The 19,874-nt window shown below is 43.0% G+C and overlaps 2 long non-coding RNA genes across 4 annotated transcripts in view; both read right to left on the bottom strand.

The window, feature by feature from the left end:
• LOC102405918 overlaps positions 1 to 13,371 on the bottom strand; it is a 68,887-nt gene extending 55,516 nt beyond the window's left edge. For both annotated transcript variants that reach the window (XR_003106159.2, XR_003106157.2), the window contains exon 1: positions 12,840 to 13,371. This is a non-coding gene — a long non-coding RNA (uncharacterized LOC102405918). The remainder of the gene's footprint in view (positions 1 to 12,839) is intronic.
• Positions 13,372 to 17,438: 4,067 nt separating this feature from the next.
• Positions 17,439 to 19,874, bottom strand: part of LOC123331376 — a 74,073-nt gene continuing 71,637 nt past the window's right edge. For both annotated transcript variants that reach the window (XR_006547974.1, XR_006547972.1), the window contains exon 3: positions 17,439 to 17,526. This is a non-coding gene — a long non-coding RNA (uncharacterized LOC123331376). The remainder of the gene's footprint in view (positions 17,527 to 19,874) is intronic.

Here is a 19,874-nt window from a genome sequence, read left to right as displayed (position 1 = left end):
TGGGAAGTCAGGCCTAGAGAATAAGCTTGGGTGCAGAAGTGGGTGCGGGGCTGTGTGGGCAAGAATTCGGGGTCTTGGCACCTGAAGCACATAGGGGCATGGGCTGTGAATGGAACATAGTCCCTCAGCCCTGCAGAATCCTTGCCCTGTGTGGAGGGGGCACAGTGGAAGGAGGCCAGCACAGACAGAGCCCAGGTGAGTGCAGTCCCTTCTGAATGTCACCAGGACTTTTTCAGAGAAGATGCCCAGAAAGAAACCCCTGATGCAATTTCTCCGGTGGTCCAGTGGCTAAGGTTCCACACTTCCAATTCAGGAGTGCAGGTTCAATCCCTGATTGTGGAACTAAGCCATGTGGTGTGGCCAACACATTGTTTAAAAAAATAAAGCATGTTTAAAGCATCTTAAAAAAAGAAGAAGAAAACACCAAGAACATGAGCATACATGTTCCCTCCCTGAAATGTGGGCTTTTCAACTGAAACAGCCCTCCAGACCCACCGAGGATGACCATCCCATAGACTGCTGAGCAGAGGCACCAGGAAGATCCACGTGAAACACTAAGGCATAGGGAAGGGCACAGTAAGGTGACCCGGGGAGACTTCTCAGCCCTCTCCTACACTCATTTGGTAAATGAGAGAAGATCAGTGAAAACTGGAAGAGACTCAAGGCTCACATTATCTCTGGATGGTTTGCTCCATGTAAATAATAAGAACTTTATGGTAGCAAGCAGATTGTACATTATCATTAGTATGATTTCAGCCTGCTTTATGGCTCCTCAGCTGGTTGGAAGCATATTTTTAGTTCTAATATCAAAATGTGTCAGAATTTGTTTTGCTAAAGCTAACAGAATGATACAGGTCAGATCAATTATTATGAAAAATTCAATTAAGAAAGTGCCATATGTGGCACCATAAAAAAAGACTGCAACAGCAAATATGGCTGAAAAGAAGTGGTGACATCAACATCATCCTGCCCTTCAGTCCTCGTCACTGTGGCCACATCAGAATGGGAGCCCCCCCTTCTCCATGCCAGCCTCATCCTCTCCTCTGTGTCCCCAAACCTCCTATTCTCTTCCGTCACCCCAAACCAGGTCACCAGGCAACCAGTTTAACTCTGCTGTCTGCAGAGGACTTGGTGAACAGGGCTTTGGTATCTTCCTCTGTGGCTGTGTGTGGAGTTGTTGTTTAGTCACCAAGCCATGTCCAACCCTTTTGTGATCCCATGGACTATTACCCACCAGGCTCCTCTGTACATGAGATTTTGTAGGCAAGAACACTGGGGTGGGTTGCCATTTACTTCTTCAGGGCATCTTCCTAATCCAGGGATCAAACTCACATCTCTTGCATTTCCTGCATTAGTAGGCCGATTCTTTACCACTAAGCCACCAGGGAAGCCCTATTAGTATCTTGCCTGCATGAGTGGTCAGAGGTTAGGGACACCAGCTCTGGGAGCCAACACACTGGATTTCAGTCCCTTTACTACTTCAGGTGACAATGAGGAATTTAATCCTTTTAAGCCTCAGTTCTCTTATCTAAAAATGGGGATAATAGCATCAGCTCCCTCCTGTATCTGTTTAGTAAACTAAATGAGATAATGCATGTTAAAGTACTGAGCATGGTGTCTGGCAAGCAGTAAATACTCAACCTGTATTAGTTATCATGTTTAGTTTTCTGTTATTGACAGGCAGCAGATGAGGTGGAAAGGTTTACAGTTTAAGTCAGGAAATCTGGACCTGCCACAAGCTCTAAGACTTTGGGGGCAGTCAGTTCACCTCTCTGGACCTCCATTTCCTCATCAGCAAATGGGAAGTCATTGTACCCATCTGGCAGAGTTGCTTCAGGCTTCAGTGAAATACTGCACGGGGAAAGTGCTTACAAACTATTACGTGATATGCAAGCAGAATTTAATGTAATCATCTCCAAGTTAGCCCTGAGCCTCTGGAAACACTGGGCAGATGCCATCTACACGAGTTTGTTCAGAATGCACTGTCCAGGCAGTTGAGTAATACCTAAAAGCATCCTGAGTCTAGCAATGCAAAGCAAAAATGAGTCACAGAAACGTGGAAGCCTGAGCTCAGAAGGGTTGGGAGATACACAGCAGAGCCAGAATCAGAAAGGCATTGTCTGACTTTTTGTACTTGATAGCTTGTGCCTGCCTGCGTGCTGTCCCTTCCGTCGTGTCTGACCCTTTGAGACCCCATGGACTCTAGCCCACCAGGCTCCTCTGTCCATGGGATTCTCCAGGCAAGACTACTGGAGTGGGTTGCCATACCCTCCTCCAGGGAATCTTCCCACTTAATAGCTTGCTGCTGCTGCTGCTGTTAAGTCGCTTCAGTCGTGTCCGACTCTGTGTGACCCCATAGACAGCAGCCCACCAGGCTCCCCCGTCCCTGGGATTCTCCAGGCAAGAACACTGGAGTGGCTTGCCATTTCCTTCTCCAATTCATGAAAGTGAAAAGTGAAAGTGAAGTCACTCAGTCGTGTCCGACTCTTAGCGACCCCATGGACCGCAGCCCACCAGGCCCCTCCGTCCATGGGATTTTCCAGGCAAGAGTACTGGAGTAATAGCTTAGCATCTTTCAAATAGATATATTTGAAAGAATAATGTTTTTAAAAAGCCCCCAAATTGATATGCAGTCATATGGCTTCCTGTCAAGTCTACAGTCTATAATGATGTTGTCTCTTGAAACCAGAGCCCAAGAGATAAACCAGTGTGGGGCCACTGTGACGCAGCACAGTGGCTGCCGTGCCCGGGCTGGCCAAGCCTGGCCTCCGAGTTTTACTGATAGAGGCAGCCGGCGATCTGACCACTTGGCTCAGGCTGTGGAATTTTTCAACCTTCTGGTCCGCAGCTCTTGGCTAACAATGAAGCTCTCTGCAGGCCCTTCCAGCCTGGTCATTCTCCAAGGCAAAGTGAACTGATTATTTACACACAACTCTTTCTTCTTGGCCTCTGAGGCCTGGGGTGTGTTATGCATTTTTTATCCTGAATCTCTTACTTCAGGAAAGCACTGAGGAGGTACAACACAGGACCATGGAAAGGGGGAAAGAGCTTTGAAGAAAATGAAAGAAAGGAGGGGGCCGCCTCTCTGGCCTGACCCTGCTTTGCCTCTTCAGGTGAAGGAAGAGGAAGGGTGGCGTCAAGGTTGCACCAGAGCGGTTCTGAGGAGGAAGCAGTTTGGGGAAGCGGTCGCTGGCAAAGCTCAAGGCAGCTGCCAACTCCTGCAGGAGGCAGCCTCATCCGCCTGGGGATGCTCGGCCTCAACAGGCCACGGAAACGGCGGAGTCCTGCTCCTTTGGTGTCACCAAGGGGCTGCGGGCGGGGACCCCTGGAGCAGGAGACGCAAGCGCAGGCTGAGGGAGACAGGCCGCGCCGCGGTGGCGCTGTAGGCCCAGCCTCTTCACCCCTCTCTGGTCCCCACCTCGGTTTCCTCTTAGCTGTGGCTAAAGAAACAAAACCACACAAAACAAAACAAAAACCCTCACCTCACATGTGTAATATCAATATTTTTATTCAACGTGGGGGGATGAGGGGATTATAGCTAAGCATGTCCGGTCCCTGAGGCTCCTCCTTCCCTCTTGGCTCGTGCCTCAGGGCTCTCTCCTCCGGGCCCTCTCCTCCCCACCTGTGCCCTGTACGCTGCCATTCCGCTTTCTGGCCTCTGGCCTCCTGCTGCACTCTCTTTTTCCTGTCTCAGACCCTTTCCCTGGAAATCCCTCGCCCTCTGCCTCCCTTCTCTCTCAGTACCCCCATTCTCTCTCCAGCTCTTCTAGTCTATCTTTCCTGTCTCCAGCCCATCTCTTTGAAATGCCCTGATGGGGACTTTCTGACTTCTCTGTTTCTGGCTTCTAGGGACTTGAATCATAGTGTAATCTTACATACGGAGCTGTCAAAAGGCCTTGATGCTGGTGGAGAAAGAATAAGGGAGAGGACCGTGGTGGTTCAAGTTTAAATAAGGAAAATGAGTGTCATGATAAAACAATTTTATTTATTAATGAACTTTTTAAAAATACAGATTTCTTCTCCTATTTCTTTGTAGCCTCCCTGGAGTCTAGAATTGTGCCTAACACATGAAGAATACTAAGTACATATTGATGGAATAAGTTAACGAATGAGTTGAAAGAACAAATCCTGAAACAAAATGTGGTTTCATTTCGTTTGAGCATGTACAGCTAGTGTCAAGTGAACCAGAGAACTGACATGCCCATCTTTAGAGACTCTTGGAAGACCTCTAATGAAGAAACATATTCACTAATAATTAGCATAAACATTAAAATCTAAATGCTGCTGCTAAGGTTTGCCCTCTTCCACGGTCTAACATTTCTCTTGTTTACTAATTTTCTTGGCAGACCCTTTTTTATAAATACACATAGAATCCCAATCTGCAAGTTCTGTACATAAAGCCTAGGACTCTGCACTCATCCCATGACAACACCAGGTTACTTTTCCATCCCCTCTGCACCCACCTGGTTCATCCGCTTGATTGATCTAACTCACCCTTTCAACAAACTTTTCATAGCTTTTTGTTTTGCCAACTTTTATGCTGTGTGCTTTACACATACCAGCTCAATGAATCCATACCACACTCCAAAGAAGGAACAGCTTTTCTTTCTGCTTTTCAGATGAGAAAACTGAGGCTGAAGCTGTTCAAGTAGGTTTACTGACCATCCCGGTTTGCCCACCTCCACGGGGGTTCCACGACCAGGGGCTTGCAGTTTTCCTACTAGGACAGTCCAGGGCAAGCTGTCCCAGTTTGCTTGGGGCTGCGGAGTTTCCCAGGACATGCCAAAATGGGAAAGTCTCATGCAAATTGGATGACCTGGACACCTGACCCAAGTCATGTGCTTGAGGTCACACAGCTACTAAATATTACAGTGGGATTCAAAGTACCCCTGGTCTGATGTCAAGGCTCCACTTTTACCTACCCTGCTTCATCCAGTCAATCTTTCATTTCTGACTGCTTCTAAGACATCTCACAGTCACCTGGTACCCCAAATGTCACCTCTCCAAAAATCTCTCTTCCCCTAAAACCAACTGTGCTGATCCCCCTCTACTGAAGTTATCTAAAAGCGTCCCGAGTCACTTCCAAATCTCCCCAATTCTCCCCTCCCTTGCTGCTCCCATCACCACCACCTTCATCATGTCTCCTGCCCCTGAATTCCTGGAGCCAAAAGGCCTCTCTGCCTCCAAGTATCCTCCCCGCACAGACCCTGAGATGCATTCTCTAGAATATAGACCCAAAAGAGAATCATGGGACAACCCTGAGTTGGTGTGTTGAACAGCTAAGACAAACAGAATGAAAGCAAGCCCACTCCAGCATCACATCTTCCTAATCTTTGGCGAGTGTGCCTTCCAAGGCACCTCACCCTGCCTCTCCTGTGCTTCCCCTGGGCCTCAGAGCAAGTCCAAACTGAGTATCTGGAACATTCCAGCCCTCCTGCTCTCTCTGCTCAGATAGGTTGGTCTGGTCCTCACAGACCTCTGCTAACTTCCACACACTCTGCTCTTGTCCACCCTGCCCTCCCTCCATCACTGAGAAGGTCTTTATTGAGCATCTACCATGAGCAAAGCCTCACACTGGGGGATACACCCCCGAGAAGACCCAGCCCCCCCCCAGATAAGTGGCTTGCCCTCTCCCACACGTTCACCTCCTCACAACCCATTCTCCTGACTCCTTTTCCTCATCATTTTCCAGAACATACAATGTTTATACCATGATTTTTGTCATTCAGGCTTTTCAGTCTCATTTTCTGTCTACTCCATGTAGGTGGGTCTTGATTTCTTAATAAGATGGACCAGTCTCAGATGTCATAGTACTGACAAGCCTTTCTTCCTATTCCCCACAATACATCTGGCTTTCTACTGGGTATATACTTGAGAATGACTCATTGAGCTGAATTAAATTGGTCACAACAGATTTTCTGTCACAGACAATCCTATGCAGCAATTCTTTTTTCTCTGATTCCAGTTTACACAGCAGTCATTCTGCCAAAGAAAACCTCGACTGGATACTCTTTGCACCGCAGTCCAGGAGGGAAAGAGCTGACATCCAGTTGACACACTAACACTGCTTTATTCTACCACCACTGGGGAGAAGCCTACCTCCCTGTCCTGCTCGCCCACCTCCCACAGACAGTTCAAAGAACCTAATCACCTGAATCTTCTGAATCCTCCGTCACCTTCCACCTCCTCAGCAAACGCACATTCCACCTCAAATACTGAACCACAACTTAGACTTTTAAAGTTCAAGAGTTAAGAAGAACTAGCAATTGACTCATTTCTCCTTGATTCAAAGAACTATGTGGGTTCTCTAGAGCAGCCCTGACACCCTTCATGTGCGCCAGTTCCTGAAGCCAGGGAAGTCCAAGGGGATTCCTACTTCCCTAACCAAACTGAACTGAGTACCATAAATCGCACAGCCTTGCTGTGTGACCTTGACCCAGTAAGTCATCTCACTGCTCTGGGCTCAGGAGTCTGCGGCTACAAAGTGAGGGACCGCTTCTCTGCAGGTTCTCCAGGGACCCCTGAGCACACGCGTTTTCTGATTCTAATTTCCTTCTCCCTCCTGGGCTGCCTCCCCAGCACAACCTGTTCAGAAAACAACTCCAGCCCCAGCAAGTCCTCTGCTACCCTCTCAGCTCTTCCATTGCCAGGATAAAAGGTAGAAAGACATTTTATTAAGTTCCAGTCTGAGAAACGCGCATGAAAACTGCTAGTTACTCCCCCAGTCAAAGGGCAAACAAGCCCCTGTGGCTCTCAGCTGTCCTGTGGATGCTAGGGTACCTAAGGTTGGAGAAAAATGAAAAGACTGAGCAGGAACATGAAAAATGGAGAAAAACGAAAGAGTGAGCAGGGACATTTGATCAGGTCTGGGCTCAGACACAGGAATCCTGGCTAACAATGACCTGACACCCTCCCCACCAGAATCTGAGGGCTCTTCCTTGAAGAAGCTGAGCAAGTCGAGTCTTGGCTGCTGGCTGGGAAATGAAAAGTCATCATCAGGAGAAGAGGCAGCTGCTGGCCGCCAAGGGAGCATGGATATGCACGCCAAGTGCTCTCGACAGTGAGAGAAACTGACCAGCAGGGTTTGATCAGATGAGGTATGAGTTTCTCTTGATGGTTCAATGCTTTTACATTGAATACTTGGAAACATCTAAAAACCATGGCGCCTCAAAGATGGAAGACAACTTTCCCTTATAAATACAACCCCTGTTAAAGCTATTAGAGTTTGCGGATATATACTAGGAGAAACTGCACCAAGATAAGGAGAGAGCAGGGTTGGATGGTGAGAAAGAACCAAATTCCTGGCAGCCAAGTATAATCACATAGAAAAATGGAGGCTAGCCATGCAAATAGAGCCTCCAGTAGACTGTGACTTGGAAAGAAGCAGCAAATGAGGAGGGGTCCAGCATAAATAACTTCAGACAACCCCTCTAGGCTCTCTGGCTTCTACCTTTCCATGTTTTGTGACTTCATTCTCATTCTTTTTTTTTTTTTTTTTTCCCACATGTATTTACTGAACACCCGACACAAGTCAGGAATTTTTCTCAAAACAGATGAAACAGACAAGGGTCTGCTCAAACAGACTTAAGTCAGACAATAAACAAAGGGAAAGCACATGAATGAAGGAGATCGTTTTAGATGATACTAAATAGCCTATGAGTGAAAAAGGCAAAGAATCTTTGATAGAGAAAGACTTGGTGCAAGGACTGCTTTAGAGAGAGAAGTAAACTAGACCTAACCAGGGAAAGCTTGGAGGTAATATATGAGCACAGAGAAGAAGCCAGACTTGAGAAGCTGCTAGAGAAAGGCAACCTCAGCAGAGAGAAGGGAATGCAAAGGGCCCCAGGGACAGCAGAAGGGCCGAGGGGACCTGGAGCTTGAGGAGTCTGTCTGGATATAGGAGGAGAAGGGTGGAAGCCCCAGGACAAGTCGTGTGGGCCCTTGAGAGCCACAATGAAGAAAAATCAAAGTGGGCAGCCGTCGGGTATAGTGTCATGGAGAGGGGTCTCTTCCCTGAGCTGGGGAGGCTATTTCTCCAGGGAGAGAAACACTGAGCGAGGGAGCTCAGCCCACGGGGAGGCAGCTCCAGGAGCCGCACTTACAGCGAAGAACCACCAGATGGCTCCATGGGAAGACTGCCCAGGGCCGCCTCCTGCCACTGCTGACGCCTTTCCTGTCTAAGGTAGAAGCACTTTTCCCACCAAACAAAAGCTTCTTTAGCAAACTGCCACTTTGCTTTTTTTTTTTAAACAAAAGAAACCAATAGCAACCAGCACAACAGAGTGGTCCTGGTGACTTAACATCTTTGCTTCCTACTGGCTGAAAGAGGAAGCTCCTACTCGCCAGGGGGACCCCTCGATGATTCATTCCCAAGCTCCCACTTTTCAAAACACTGTGCCCACCCCAACTGGCTAGGTCGCTCTCCTTTCCAGATACACAATCCTAGAAAAAGAGAAATGCCGGTAGCCAGGCCACAGGCCAAGCTCCAACTGTCCAAGAAACAGATTTGCCCAAGAAGTAATGGTTCTAGGACTTTAGGACCTCCAGTGATGGTTTGTACGAGAACCTGGGGCTGGAGGGGGAAGAGGAGCAGAATGTAAAGGTCAGGCAGGATGTTTGCTATATTATTACCAAATTTCCTCTCAATAGTATCTTTTTTTTCAATAAACACAAGAATTGCTCCAGACCTCCTAACAAGCACCAGACCTAGAAACAGAGTTATTCAATATGAAACAAAGGGTGTCAGTGACCAGCACGCAGGTCTGGAACCAGGAAGCAAAAGTCTGCAGGACTTATCAGTGAGTCAGCTGAATCCATCCAGGGCTCAGGGGCCTCCCAGGAGTGTGAATGGGAAAAAAAAAAAAAAAAAAAAAAAGTCAGCCTCTGTCTTTAAGAAGCTTACAGTCTAAAGTTGGCATGGGAATTCTCACTCAATGAAATTTTTTTTTTCCTCCCTATCTGTTGGAACTAGCCTCTCTCACCCTCTATTTCCAATCGTCACATTATAGTTGTGTTTGACCTATGTCTCTCAATAGATAGGAAGTCCCTTGTCCAGCCCACATGTCATCCACATCTGTGTCCCCCGGCACCTCCCACACAAGACTGAGAGACAAATATATATAGGTAGTGATAATTTATAGATACAAAGAGAGAGGCAGAATTTGTTTCACAGTATTGTTCTCAAAACCCTGCTCTCCACCTTTCCCTGACATGGTACATACACACACACACACACTTAAAGGATATATGCATCATGGTCTAGCAGCTCATTTTCACAACTCCCATTGGAGCAAATTCAAGATAAAGAAGTGACCCTGGAACATGAAGCTGTATGATGACTTTTCTATCTGCCTGACCCAAAAAAAGAAAAAGCCAGGAAGGGCTCGTGATGAATTACTTTCAGCAGACTGTCACTGTTGAAAACATGTTCTTCCTGCCCCTGCTTCACTGGCAGTACAGGGTGTTTGGGGCCAGACTGGCACCCCAAAGAGCCTTGCATGGTAAGTATGTCACCGCTGGCTGCATCTTCCTCTGTCATTGCTCTAATCGCCTATCTCCCCTGGGGGCATTGACCCCTTTAAATGGCTACCAGTTTCCAACTTGTTTGGTCAAAATCTGCTAGCCTGAAGGTCAGATCCTCTTCAGCTGAAACTTCCCCTTTCTTGCGATAACTTCCCTGGATTCCCACCATCACGTTTCCATAGTCCTCTGAACTTCCAGCCCTTCTCACCCTTATAATTGCTTAATTGAATTTGAATTAAATATTTGTTTAATATCACCAGAGCAAGACGGCTGAGCCCTCTGTGTGTAGGGAGCAGATCTTTTTGTTCAAGCACTCAAAGTAGTGGCAGGCACCAAGTAAGTCCTCATGAGTATTTATGACTCATTCAGAGACTGGCTGACTTGATTACTCTGGCCCCAATTTACCATTTGGGTTTCATCTCCTGACTCCTCCAGATACACACCAATGTTCCATCTAAATACACTATTCCTTAAAAATCTCTCTTTACTTTCCTATCCCTATGACTTTGGTCATGCAATTCCTTCTTTTTGGATAATGAATATTATTTTCCATCCCATTTAAAAAGCAATCAGACAATCAGAATCAAAAAAGACTTAAGAATACTTTTTACTGAGATACAGTTTCACATACCACAAAATCAACTGATGATTTTTATTGTATTCCCAGCCACCATCACCAATTCCAGAACATTGCCATCACCCCAAAAAGAAGCCTGATACCCATTGGTCATCACTCCCTATTCTTCTCCTCCCCCAGCTTCTGTCAATCACTAATCCACGTTTTGTCTCAACAGATTTGTCTATCCTAGATATTTCATTTAAATGAAATCATACAATACGTACAGTTTCTTTCACTTATATTATTTTCAAGGTTCATGCATATCATAGCATAGATCAGTACTTCATTCCTCCTTATGGCTGAATAGTATATATTCCATTGTATGACTACATTATGTTTTATCTATTCATTCATCAACTGATGAACATTTGGGTTGTTTACACTTTGGAGCTATTATGAATAATGCTGCTGTGAATATTTGTGTGCAAGCTTGTGAAAATATGTTTTTAATTATCTTGGGTTTATATCTAGGAATGGAATTGTTGGAGAGTTGACTCATTGGAAAAGACCCTGATGCTGGGAGGGATTGGGGGCAGGAGGAGAAGGGGACGAGAGAGGATGAGATGCTGGATGGCATCACTGACTCGATGGACGTGAGTTTGAGTGAACTCCGGGAGTTGGTGATGGACAGGGAGGCCTGGCGTGCTGCAATTCATGGGGTCGCAAAGAGTCGAACACGACTGAGCAACTGAACTGACTGACTGATGGTAACTCTGTTTAACTTTGTAAGGAACTGCCAAACTGTTTTTCCAAAGTGGCTGTACCTTTTTTACACTCATCTGCAGTGTATGAAGATTCCAACTTCTCTACATACTTGCCAACATGTTATCTGTTGTTGTTGATTATTATTATCACCCAAACCAGTGAATATGGAGTAGTATCTCGCGTGTTTTTGATTTGCATTTCTCTGATAACTAATGATATTGAGTATTTTTTCATGTGCTTATTGGTTAATTGTTTTATTTGGAGATGTATTTATTCAAGTCCTTTGCTATTGTTAAGTGGGTTATTTTTCTTTTTATTGTTGAGTTGTAAGAATTCTTTATATGTTCTGGATGTGTAAGATCCTTATCAGATCTTTGCAATATGACTTGCAAATATCTACCATTCTGTGGGTTGTCTTTTCACTTCCTTGACAGAGTCTTTGAAGCACAAAGGTTGAATTTTACAAAAGCCCAACTTATTCTTTGGTTTCTTGTGCTTAAGGTACCTATCTAAGATTTACACCAAGGTTTTAAGATTTACACCTTACAAGGTGTTTTTCTTTTAAGAGTCTGATACTCTAGCTCTTATATTTAGGTTTTTGATCAATTTTGAGTTAACTTTTATACATGGTGTAAGAGGGTCCAGATTAATTCTTTCACATGTGGATATCTAGTTATCTCAGAACCATTTTCTTTAAAAGACTGTTCTTTCCATACTGAATTGTCTTGGCAAGAAGAAACATTTTAAAATAATCCTAATCTAAGAGTCTGCCGTGGTAAAGACAACAACCACTGTAGTCTGAGGGATGATAGTCAGGAATGCAGAGGTTGATTGGGTTATTTTAGGCAGAAATAACTATGTATAAATTCCATAAGCACCATCTAAGTCCACCTCTTTCTATATGTAGTAATGGTTTGTAACCTTGTTTAGGATAAATAAGCCAATATAATTGTGGGCTTTTGCAAATACACAACATTCTGCTTAAAATGTGAAGGAGTTCACAGCCCACAAGCCTCCCCACAGACCCTAAGCAAGGAATCTCTGCTCCACTCTCCTTCCCACAAAGTTCATCTACTGCTGAGAACTCCGGCCAACACTCCACAAAGCAGCTGACTCACTATGCTTTTATTTGTTGATGTGTATCCTACTCTCTCCTTTGAAATACACATTTCCACCTAACTCCTTGATATGTGCACCACATCCCTAAGCGTCTCAAATTCAGCACTTGCAACTCATCATCTTCATCTTCCCTCCCCCAGCCCAGCTCATAGCCCCAGCTTCCCTTTTTCTGGTCACAGAACCATTCTTCCCATCACCCAGGCTCAAATCTCAAAGTCATCTTCGCTTCTTGTTCCCTTCACCAGCCCGCCTCCACCGTCCAGTCAGTGTCCAGGTTTGTACAGCTTTCATTCTGAGCGGCTATCAGTACTCTGCCTGGTTGTTGCAATATGTCTCTGGCCTTGCTTGTTTCTTTCTCTTTTTTTTTCCTCCAGTTTTACTGAGATATAATTGACATACAGCACTGTGCTAAGATCACAGTGTATAGCATAGTGGTTTGATTCACATACATCATGAAACAAGTATCACAGTAAAGTTTAGTGAACATTATCATCTCATGTAGACACAAAATTAAAGAAACAGAAATTTTTTTTCTTGTGACAAGAACTCAGGATTTACTCTCTTAGCAACTTTCATATATGACATACAGCACTGTTAATTATGTTAATCATGTATGGTCTATCCCTAGTGCTTATTTATCTTATAATTATTTTTATTCAAAAATATGCTTCAACCCACCTAGTCCTTTGTGGCTCCAGTTAATCATAACAGGTTAAGTGGCACAAGAGCTTAAATAAGTCACATGTAAGAATGACTCTGTCTTCAAGGTGGGGCTAGAATTAATAAATAGATTTTTTACCCAGGTCCTTCTAGGTTCAAAGAATTGGAATACAAAGGAACACAGAGATAGAATTCCTGCCCTCAGGGAGCTTACCATTTTAATCACAAAGATCAGGGCCACACACAGCAGACTTGGCCTGGAGATCTGCTAGTTCTCAAGGAACTACATTAGGACTTTTTCAGCCTCTGAGTTTAGGATTTTTCCAACGTTCTATTCCATCTCCCAGACGACAAAGACATGGAGGCATGAGGAAGCAGCTTTGAACTCTGATCACTTCTACCACTGGCTGGAGTCTCATAGTCCTCAGACTTCCCACTCACATGAACCAAACACAGTCCAGTTCTGCTTTCTCTCTGTCTCAAAAACACTTCAGGATGGGGAAAGGGAGTGATTATAAATAAACACAATGTGCTCTTCTGCAACAAGAACACAGAAATATGAACTATTGCAGCTATTGCAATCTGCATTGGAGCACAAGCACTGTTTTAATTTAGTCCTTGCATTTAGACAGCATTTTTGGATTTGCAGTATTCTTTCACATACACCTTGCAAAGTAGGGGGAAGCCCCAATCACTCAGTGGGTAAAGAATCTGCCTGCAATGCGGAAGCCATAGGAGACATGGATTTGATCCCTGGGGCAGGAAGATCCCCTGGAGGAGAAAATGGCAACCCACTCCAGTATTCTTGCCAGGAAAATCCTATGGACAGAGGATCCTGGAGGGCTACGGTCCAAAGACTCACAAAGAGTCTGACACAACTGAGCAAACACACACATATGTTTGAGAGGTAGAAATGACTCCTGTTGGTTTATCAGTGAAGAAGTGAAACCTCCAAGAGTTTATGTGATTTACCCAAAATCACACAATTCATGAGGTTCTTTGACAGGGAACTTTGGGGAAGCTCTTTAAAAAGAAGTAGATGGTAAAGGTGGGGAAGGGACACCTTTGCCTTTCTCTTCATCCTGCTTCTTGCCTGGAATTCAGACATGAAAGCTATAATTCAAGCAGCCATATTGTAACTTTGAACTTGAAAGCCATGCAAAAAGAATGGCAAAGCAGAAAAACAGAAATAGCCTTGGCCACTGACATCTTGCAAACATCAGAACTGAACAGCCTTCCATTGGCTTTTTTTTTTTTCTTTGTCATGTGTTTAAAATACTATAGTTGGGTCTCTGTTTCTAGCAGCTGTAACCATTCTTTGGTGCCTCAGCATTATCTATAACTGGGCAAAACTAGTATCAATCACCAAATGATGTCACATCATTATGATTGTGCCTGGGAGTCACTCTCTTCGCATTCCTAAGAGGAACATATACTATCCTTTCCCACTTATGCCATTAAAATGACAATTGTATGGAATATAGATGCAGATTTCTAAACCTGTGATATACCTAATGGCATATAACCTATGATTGAAATCATGCAAAATGTCTATATATGAAAAGACTAAAATTTAATACCTGAAATAAATATATGATATAAACTTCCTAGTATATGGAAATTAAAATAGAAATTTAAGTTGGCAGAATCCTGGTTGGTTTTTTAAATCCTATTTTCAAAATTATCCTTAATATTGTTGCCTTATCCTTTTAAATAGAGCATGAAAAGATTTTTTTTAATTACTAGATTCTCTAAAATATCACCTCTGCTATTTAGTTACTACTAAACAAATTTATTTTTGCCCAGGAGAGGTAAGAAAATATAACTTCTGAGTATATGAGGCCATCCTTCCCTATGATGATACATATTTTAGGAATGGGAAGAATTATAATCCATATTCACATTTTTAAAACAAAACTAGAGAATGAAGGGCATCTCCTTGAACTTGGTACATTTTGAAGGTTATCTGAAGAAGGCCCCAGGGTGAATGGGTAGAGTCTTGAGGCCTTTGGTGGGATCACATCACACAGGAGTGACCTTGCCAGCCCACACTTCTACTTCTTCATTCAAGAGCATGTGGGAGATGGGACTAGTTTCTAATGTCTGTCCTTTAATCTCAATTTTTCACTTCCTTTTGGTATGAACCCTCAATGGGGACAGTTCAGGGTTCTGTAGACCCACTTTCTCATCTTGATGGTATTTCTGGTCTCCTCAGAGAATGTTACACTTGACACTTGTTTCCTTTCTGAGTTCTTTCTTCTATATTATGCAGCTTCTCGTGGGATTTACCCTTGCCCTCCTTCATATTAAGCTGCAGATGATGTGGGGCCATTCATTTCAATGGAGGACTAACCAAGCTTATCTAAGCATTTGAGTGGCAGAAAGGGTGAAGTGGGAAGGAGTGAGGGTGAGGGGAAAACGGGTGTATACTTGTGTTCCATGTAGAGTGTGCTGCATGCCATCCTCTTCCTGAAACTTTACCTACATCCTTCATCCTACCATGACTTCTTCATGGGACATGTCATTGAATTATTATCACTAGTGTACAAAGGAGAAAGTTGAAGCTTTTAAAGTTAACCAACTAGACAAGTTAACACTGTTAGAAAATGGCTGCAAAAAATAGGTGAGTTCACAATGTTATGTGCCAGCCTGAATGGGAGAGGGTTTTAGGGGAGAAAGGATACATATACATGCATGGCTGAGTCCCTTTGCTATTCACCTGAAATTACCACAACATTTTTTATCAGCTATACCCAAATACAAAATAAAAGTTTAAAGTTTGGGGAAATAAAAATGAGTTCAACTGTTTAACCTCAAAGTCACCAGTCTTTCTATTACATTTGCAATGATCTCACCAGCCAGCCAAGTGCCCTGAAAACTTTCAATCTATTTTCTAGTTTAGATTACTGACTATTCATGTAAGAAAACATGCTGCATTTAGGGGAAAGTGAAAAAATGCCACTTAGCCATAGAAAGCAGCACCACACAGGGATTCACAGATGACCTCTGATGCTCAATTGTCAGGTTCAAATACAGACCTTGCCACTGTGTGACCTTGGGCAAGTTTCTTAACTTCTCTGTGCCTTGGGCTCTTTATCTATAAAATGGGAATGAGAATATCCCTACCTATGAAGTCTTTATGAGAACTGAGTGAGAAGGAAGTTATAATACACATAAACACTACCCTAGAAAGGGCAACAAGAGGAACAGGTAGGTTCTAGTCCAGAAGTTTGAGGAGTGTGGAAGCTCTGCCACTCATGGATATTTATAAATCCAAAGTTCCACCTTACAGAACCAGGATTTACTTTTCATAGTACTCTTTCTCCAGGTGTATTTGAGTGTAGTAACCCTAAAGCTGGAGCAAGTCTTCTGGCTTTGGGGAAGTCTCCTTTAGGAGAGCGGGTATCTGGCACAGAAATCCCTTCCCTCCCACAAACCCAGTGCAACAAGCAAGGGGACTTGAGGATGATTTAATCCTGCTACATCTTTTTGCTCAGTGTTTTAAAGAGTCAAGAGGATTTTTTTTCCATTGGTAATTTGCATGTCGTTCCCACGATTACATTTTGAAGTAGATGAGTAATATTTAGAAATAGAAGGCTTTCCACTTCTAGTTCCTCTCATTGGTATGTGATGTAGGCAAGTCACACATACTGTTCGGGTTGAGTCTTGCTTTCTACCAGATGGAGAACCATTCATCAAATGAATAATTGCTACATCTTTTCAAATACAGTCAATTGCATTTTACTAAAAATGTCTTGTCCAACCTCCTCTCCCCACTGCCAAAAAAAAAAAAAAAAAGCAAGAATAATTAACAAACTGAACAACAAGACATACTTACCTACAATCAAGAACAGAAGACTGAGTAGGTCATTCTGCCTGCAAGGGTGTCCCACCAGCCTTTGAATCTCCGATATATAATTGCCTACAAGGGTTTAGCTGAAAACCAGGAGACTACGTACTAAAGTTGCATGTGACATAAGTACATAGGAAAAATGACTACATCTCTAAAAGGACATATTTTCTACTTTAACTAGAAGAAGGTGCCCAGGAGAAAGTAAAAAAGTGATTAATCAGGAATCATTGTACCAGGCCTGACTCTGCTCTGGAGATTTCATGAAACAGTTTAAAAACAAAAAAAAAGTTTTGTTAATGAAAATTACCAACATTTTCTTTTCAAATAAAAATTACAGAAATGTTGCTATCTACCATCACCACATTCAATAAATAAAACAGACATTTTACTAACTAATGTAGAAATAAGAGGTATTGGGTTGGCCAAAAGGTTCATTTGGGTTTTTCTGTAAGCCAATACTTAATTTTAGACTAAAAGGCAGTTCTTAAAATCAAATACATTTAGTGATGTGAAAACCTCACGACTTTGCCTTACTTTCTCACTTGCTCATGAATCAGTGAACTCTATCCCTTCCTGGCACCAGTCCAAGAAATGGTATTTGGGAATGACTTCTCTAGCTAAGGGTCTTCTTCTGGCTTATTCGTGTGAGCCAGGGCAAAGTACTCTGCTTCCCTGAGGTTCAGTGACCCATGAAATGGAAATAACCTGTGTTTGCCTGGCCTACTTCACAGGACTGCGATCAAAGAAGACACGGTAACACATACAAAGCAGCCTTGGCAATGGTGAAAAACTATACACATGTTCAGGATTGTTACTCTTTTCAACATAAGTTATATACTTATTCCCAAATTCCTGGGATTAGATGATTCCACTATAAAATTGTCCATTTCAGAGACACAGCAAATGCCAGACGCTAACACATTTTCTCCACTAAGAAAAGAAAACATGAACTGATAGCTTACCGTGGATACTAGGAACATCGTCCAAAAATCATCCAATCAAGGGATATTTGTTTAGGTCCATCCTTAAGACTCTGAGCAGATTCCATCTAAACCAAGTCACATGAATGGGAGCTTTTACCATTTTAAATATTTCAACAGAAGTTTCACAGACTCGATTCAACACTTCACAGACAGCATATTTTACTCATCTCTGCATCCACAGAACTGGGAACAATGCCGGGAACAGAACAGTGAATCGGTGGATGCTGAAAAAATGAAGAAACAAGGATCTGGGCCCCAGGAAGGCATTTTTCAGGTTATTGCTCTAGTGCCCTCACCAATAAACTGGGAAGAAAACTACTAACCTAACTCCTGGGGTGGTTACAAATATTTTCTATTAAAGACAACCAAAAAAAAAAAAATATATATATATATATTACTGATGGGAATGTAAAATGGTATAGCCACTTTGGAAAAACAGCTTGGTAGGTTCTTGCAAAATTAAAAAGTAGAATTACCATATAACCCAATAGGTCCACTCCTAGATATATACCCAAAAGAAGTGAAAATATTCATTCATACAAGTTATAAATAAATGTCCATATCAACATTATTCATAATAACCAAAAAGTATGAGTGAGTGAGTGAAGTTGCTCAGTTGTGTCCGACTCTTTGTGACCCCATGGACTGTAGCCTACCAGGCTCCTCCTTCCATGGGATTCTCCAGGCAAGAGTACTGGAGTGGGTTGCCATTTCCTTCCCCAGGGGATCTTCCCAACACAGGGATCAAACCCGGGTCTCCCGCATTCCAGGCAGATGCTTTAACCTCTGAGCCACCAGGGAAGTCCCACCAAAAAGTATAAATGACCCCAAAGTCCATCAGATGGTTAATGGATGAAGATAATATGGCATATCCATATAACATATAATGAAATGTCATTTGGCAATGAAAAATGAAGTGCTGCAATATGGATGAACCTTGAAAACATTATGCTAAGTGAAAAAAGCCAGACACAACAGACCACACACAGTATGACTTCATAATATGAAACGTTCAGAATGGGCTAATCCATAAAGACAAAAAATAGATCGGTGGTTGACAGGGGATGAAGGGGTAGGGTTCAAATCTGCTAGTATGTATGGGGTTTCCTTTTAGGGTGATGAAAATATTCTAGAATTAGATAGTTTTGATAATTATACAACATAATGACTATACTAAAAACCACCAAAGTGCACAATTTAAAACAGTTGACTTTTATGTTATATGAATTATATCTCAATGTAAAAAAAAATACAAGTATAAAAGGCTACAGGAAACAGGAAAATTAGGAGCAATGAGTGGAATTATATTTTCTCAAATCAGACTTAAAGAAATTAGGTTTCAGTTATGTTTCCTGTGCTTTAAAGAAAGCCCTCATCTGCCAGGGCTATTTATTTGAATTTGTGTCAGTAAATGTGTTCCTCTCACAGCAGCTGGTAGATAATAGGCACTCAATAAATGGTGGATAGATGAACATATATGAGAACCCCACATTCCTCACATTTCCTAATAGACAAGATTTTTTAAAATATGTAAATGGTGGGACATAGCAGGAAATCCTGGCAGACTTTGTTCCCCAGATCAGAAGGAATCAGTATAGTGGCCCAGCTTAGCACCAAACAAGCAACAGAATCCTTGACCAGAGCGTTCTTAAGACAGCTGCTATTTCTAAGTCACTTCAGTCGTGTCCGACTCTGTGCAACCCCATAGACGGCAGCCCGCCAGGCTACCCCGTCTCTGGGATTCTCCAGGCAAGAACACTGGAGTGGGTTGCCATTTCCTTCTCCAATGCATGAAAGTGAAAAGTGAAAGCGAAGTCGTGTCTGACTCTTTGTGACTCCATGGACCGCAGCCTACCGGGCTCCTCCGTCCATGGGATTGTCCAGACAAGAGTACTGGAGTGGGTTGTCATTGCGTTTTCCGTCTTGAGACTAAAGAAGACCAAGGAAGTTTTACTCAATGAATGAAGCTTGATCAGGAATTCCCAAATTTTTAGATGCATTTCAGTTACAACAAGAAAAATCTTAAAATAAAGCTCCCCAAATAAAATTTACTAGACTTCCTTACATAGTTATTCTCTATATAACATATTTAGGTAAAGAAGAGAATAGTACAGAGCAGGTTAATTCTAGCCAGGAATAGAAACCAAAAGGATTTGGCAAAACGATATTGAAAAGACTCAATCAGCTGAGACTGGCTGAACCCCCATGAATAGTTCCAATGGCCCAGTGAATTGTATTTCTAATGGGTAGCTGAGCTGGGACTTCATAACACATACAAACTGAATTCTTCATTTAAAAAAGAAGAAACCAAGAACCAGGGACACAATGGGACCAATCTGAGACCACCCTGCTGGTTAGGATCTGAGTTAAACCTAGAACCCAGACTTTTCTACTTCTGATTTTGTCTTTTCCT

Source organism: Bubalus bubalis, chromosome 23, assembly GCF_019923935.1.
Source record: "Bubalus bubalis isolate 160015118507 breed Murrah chromosome 23, NDDB_SH_1, whole genome shotgun sequence".
NCBI classification, from domain to species: Eukaryota; Metazoa; Chordata; class Mammalia; order Artiodactyla; family Bovidae; genus Bubalus; species Bubalus bubalis.
Note: the sequence above shows the minus strand (reverse complement) of the source record. Positions and strands in the feature narration are given on the sequence as shown.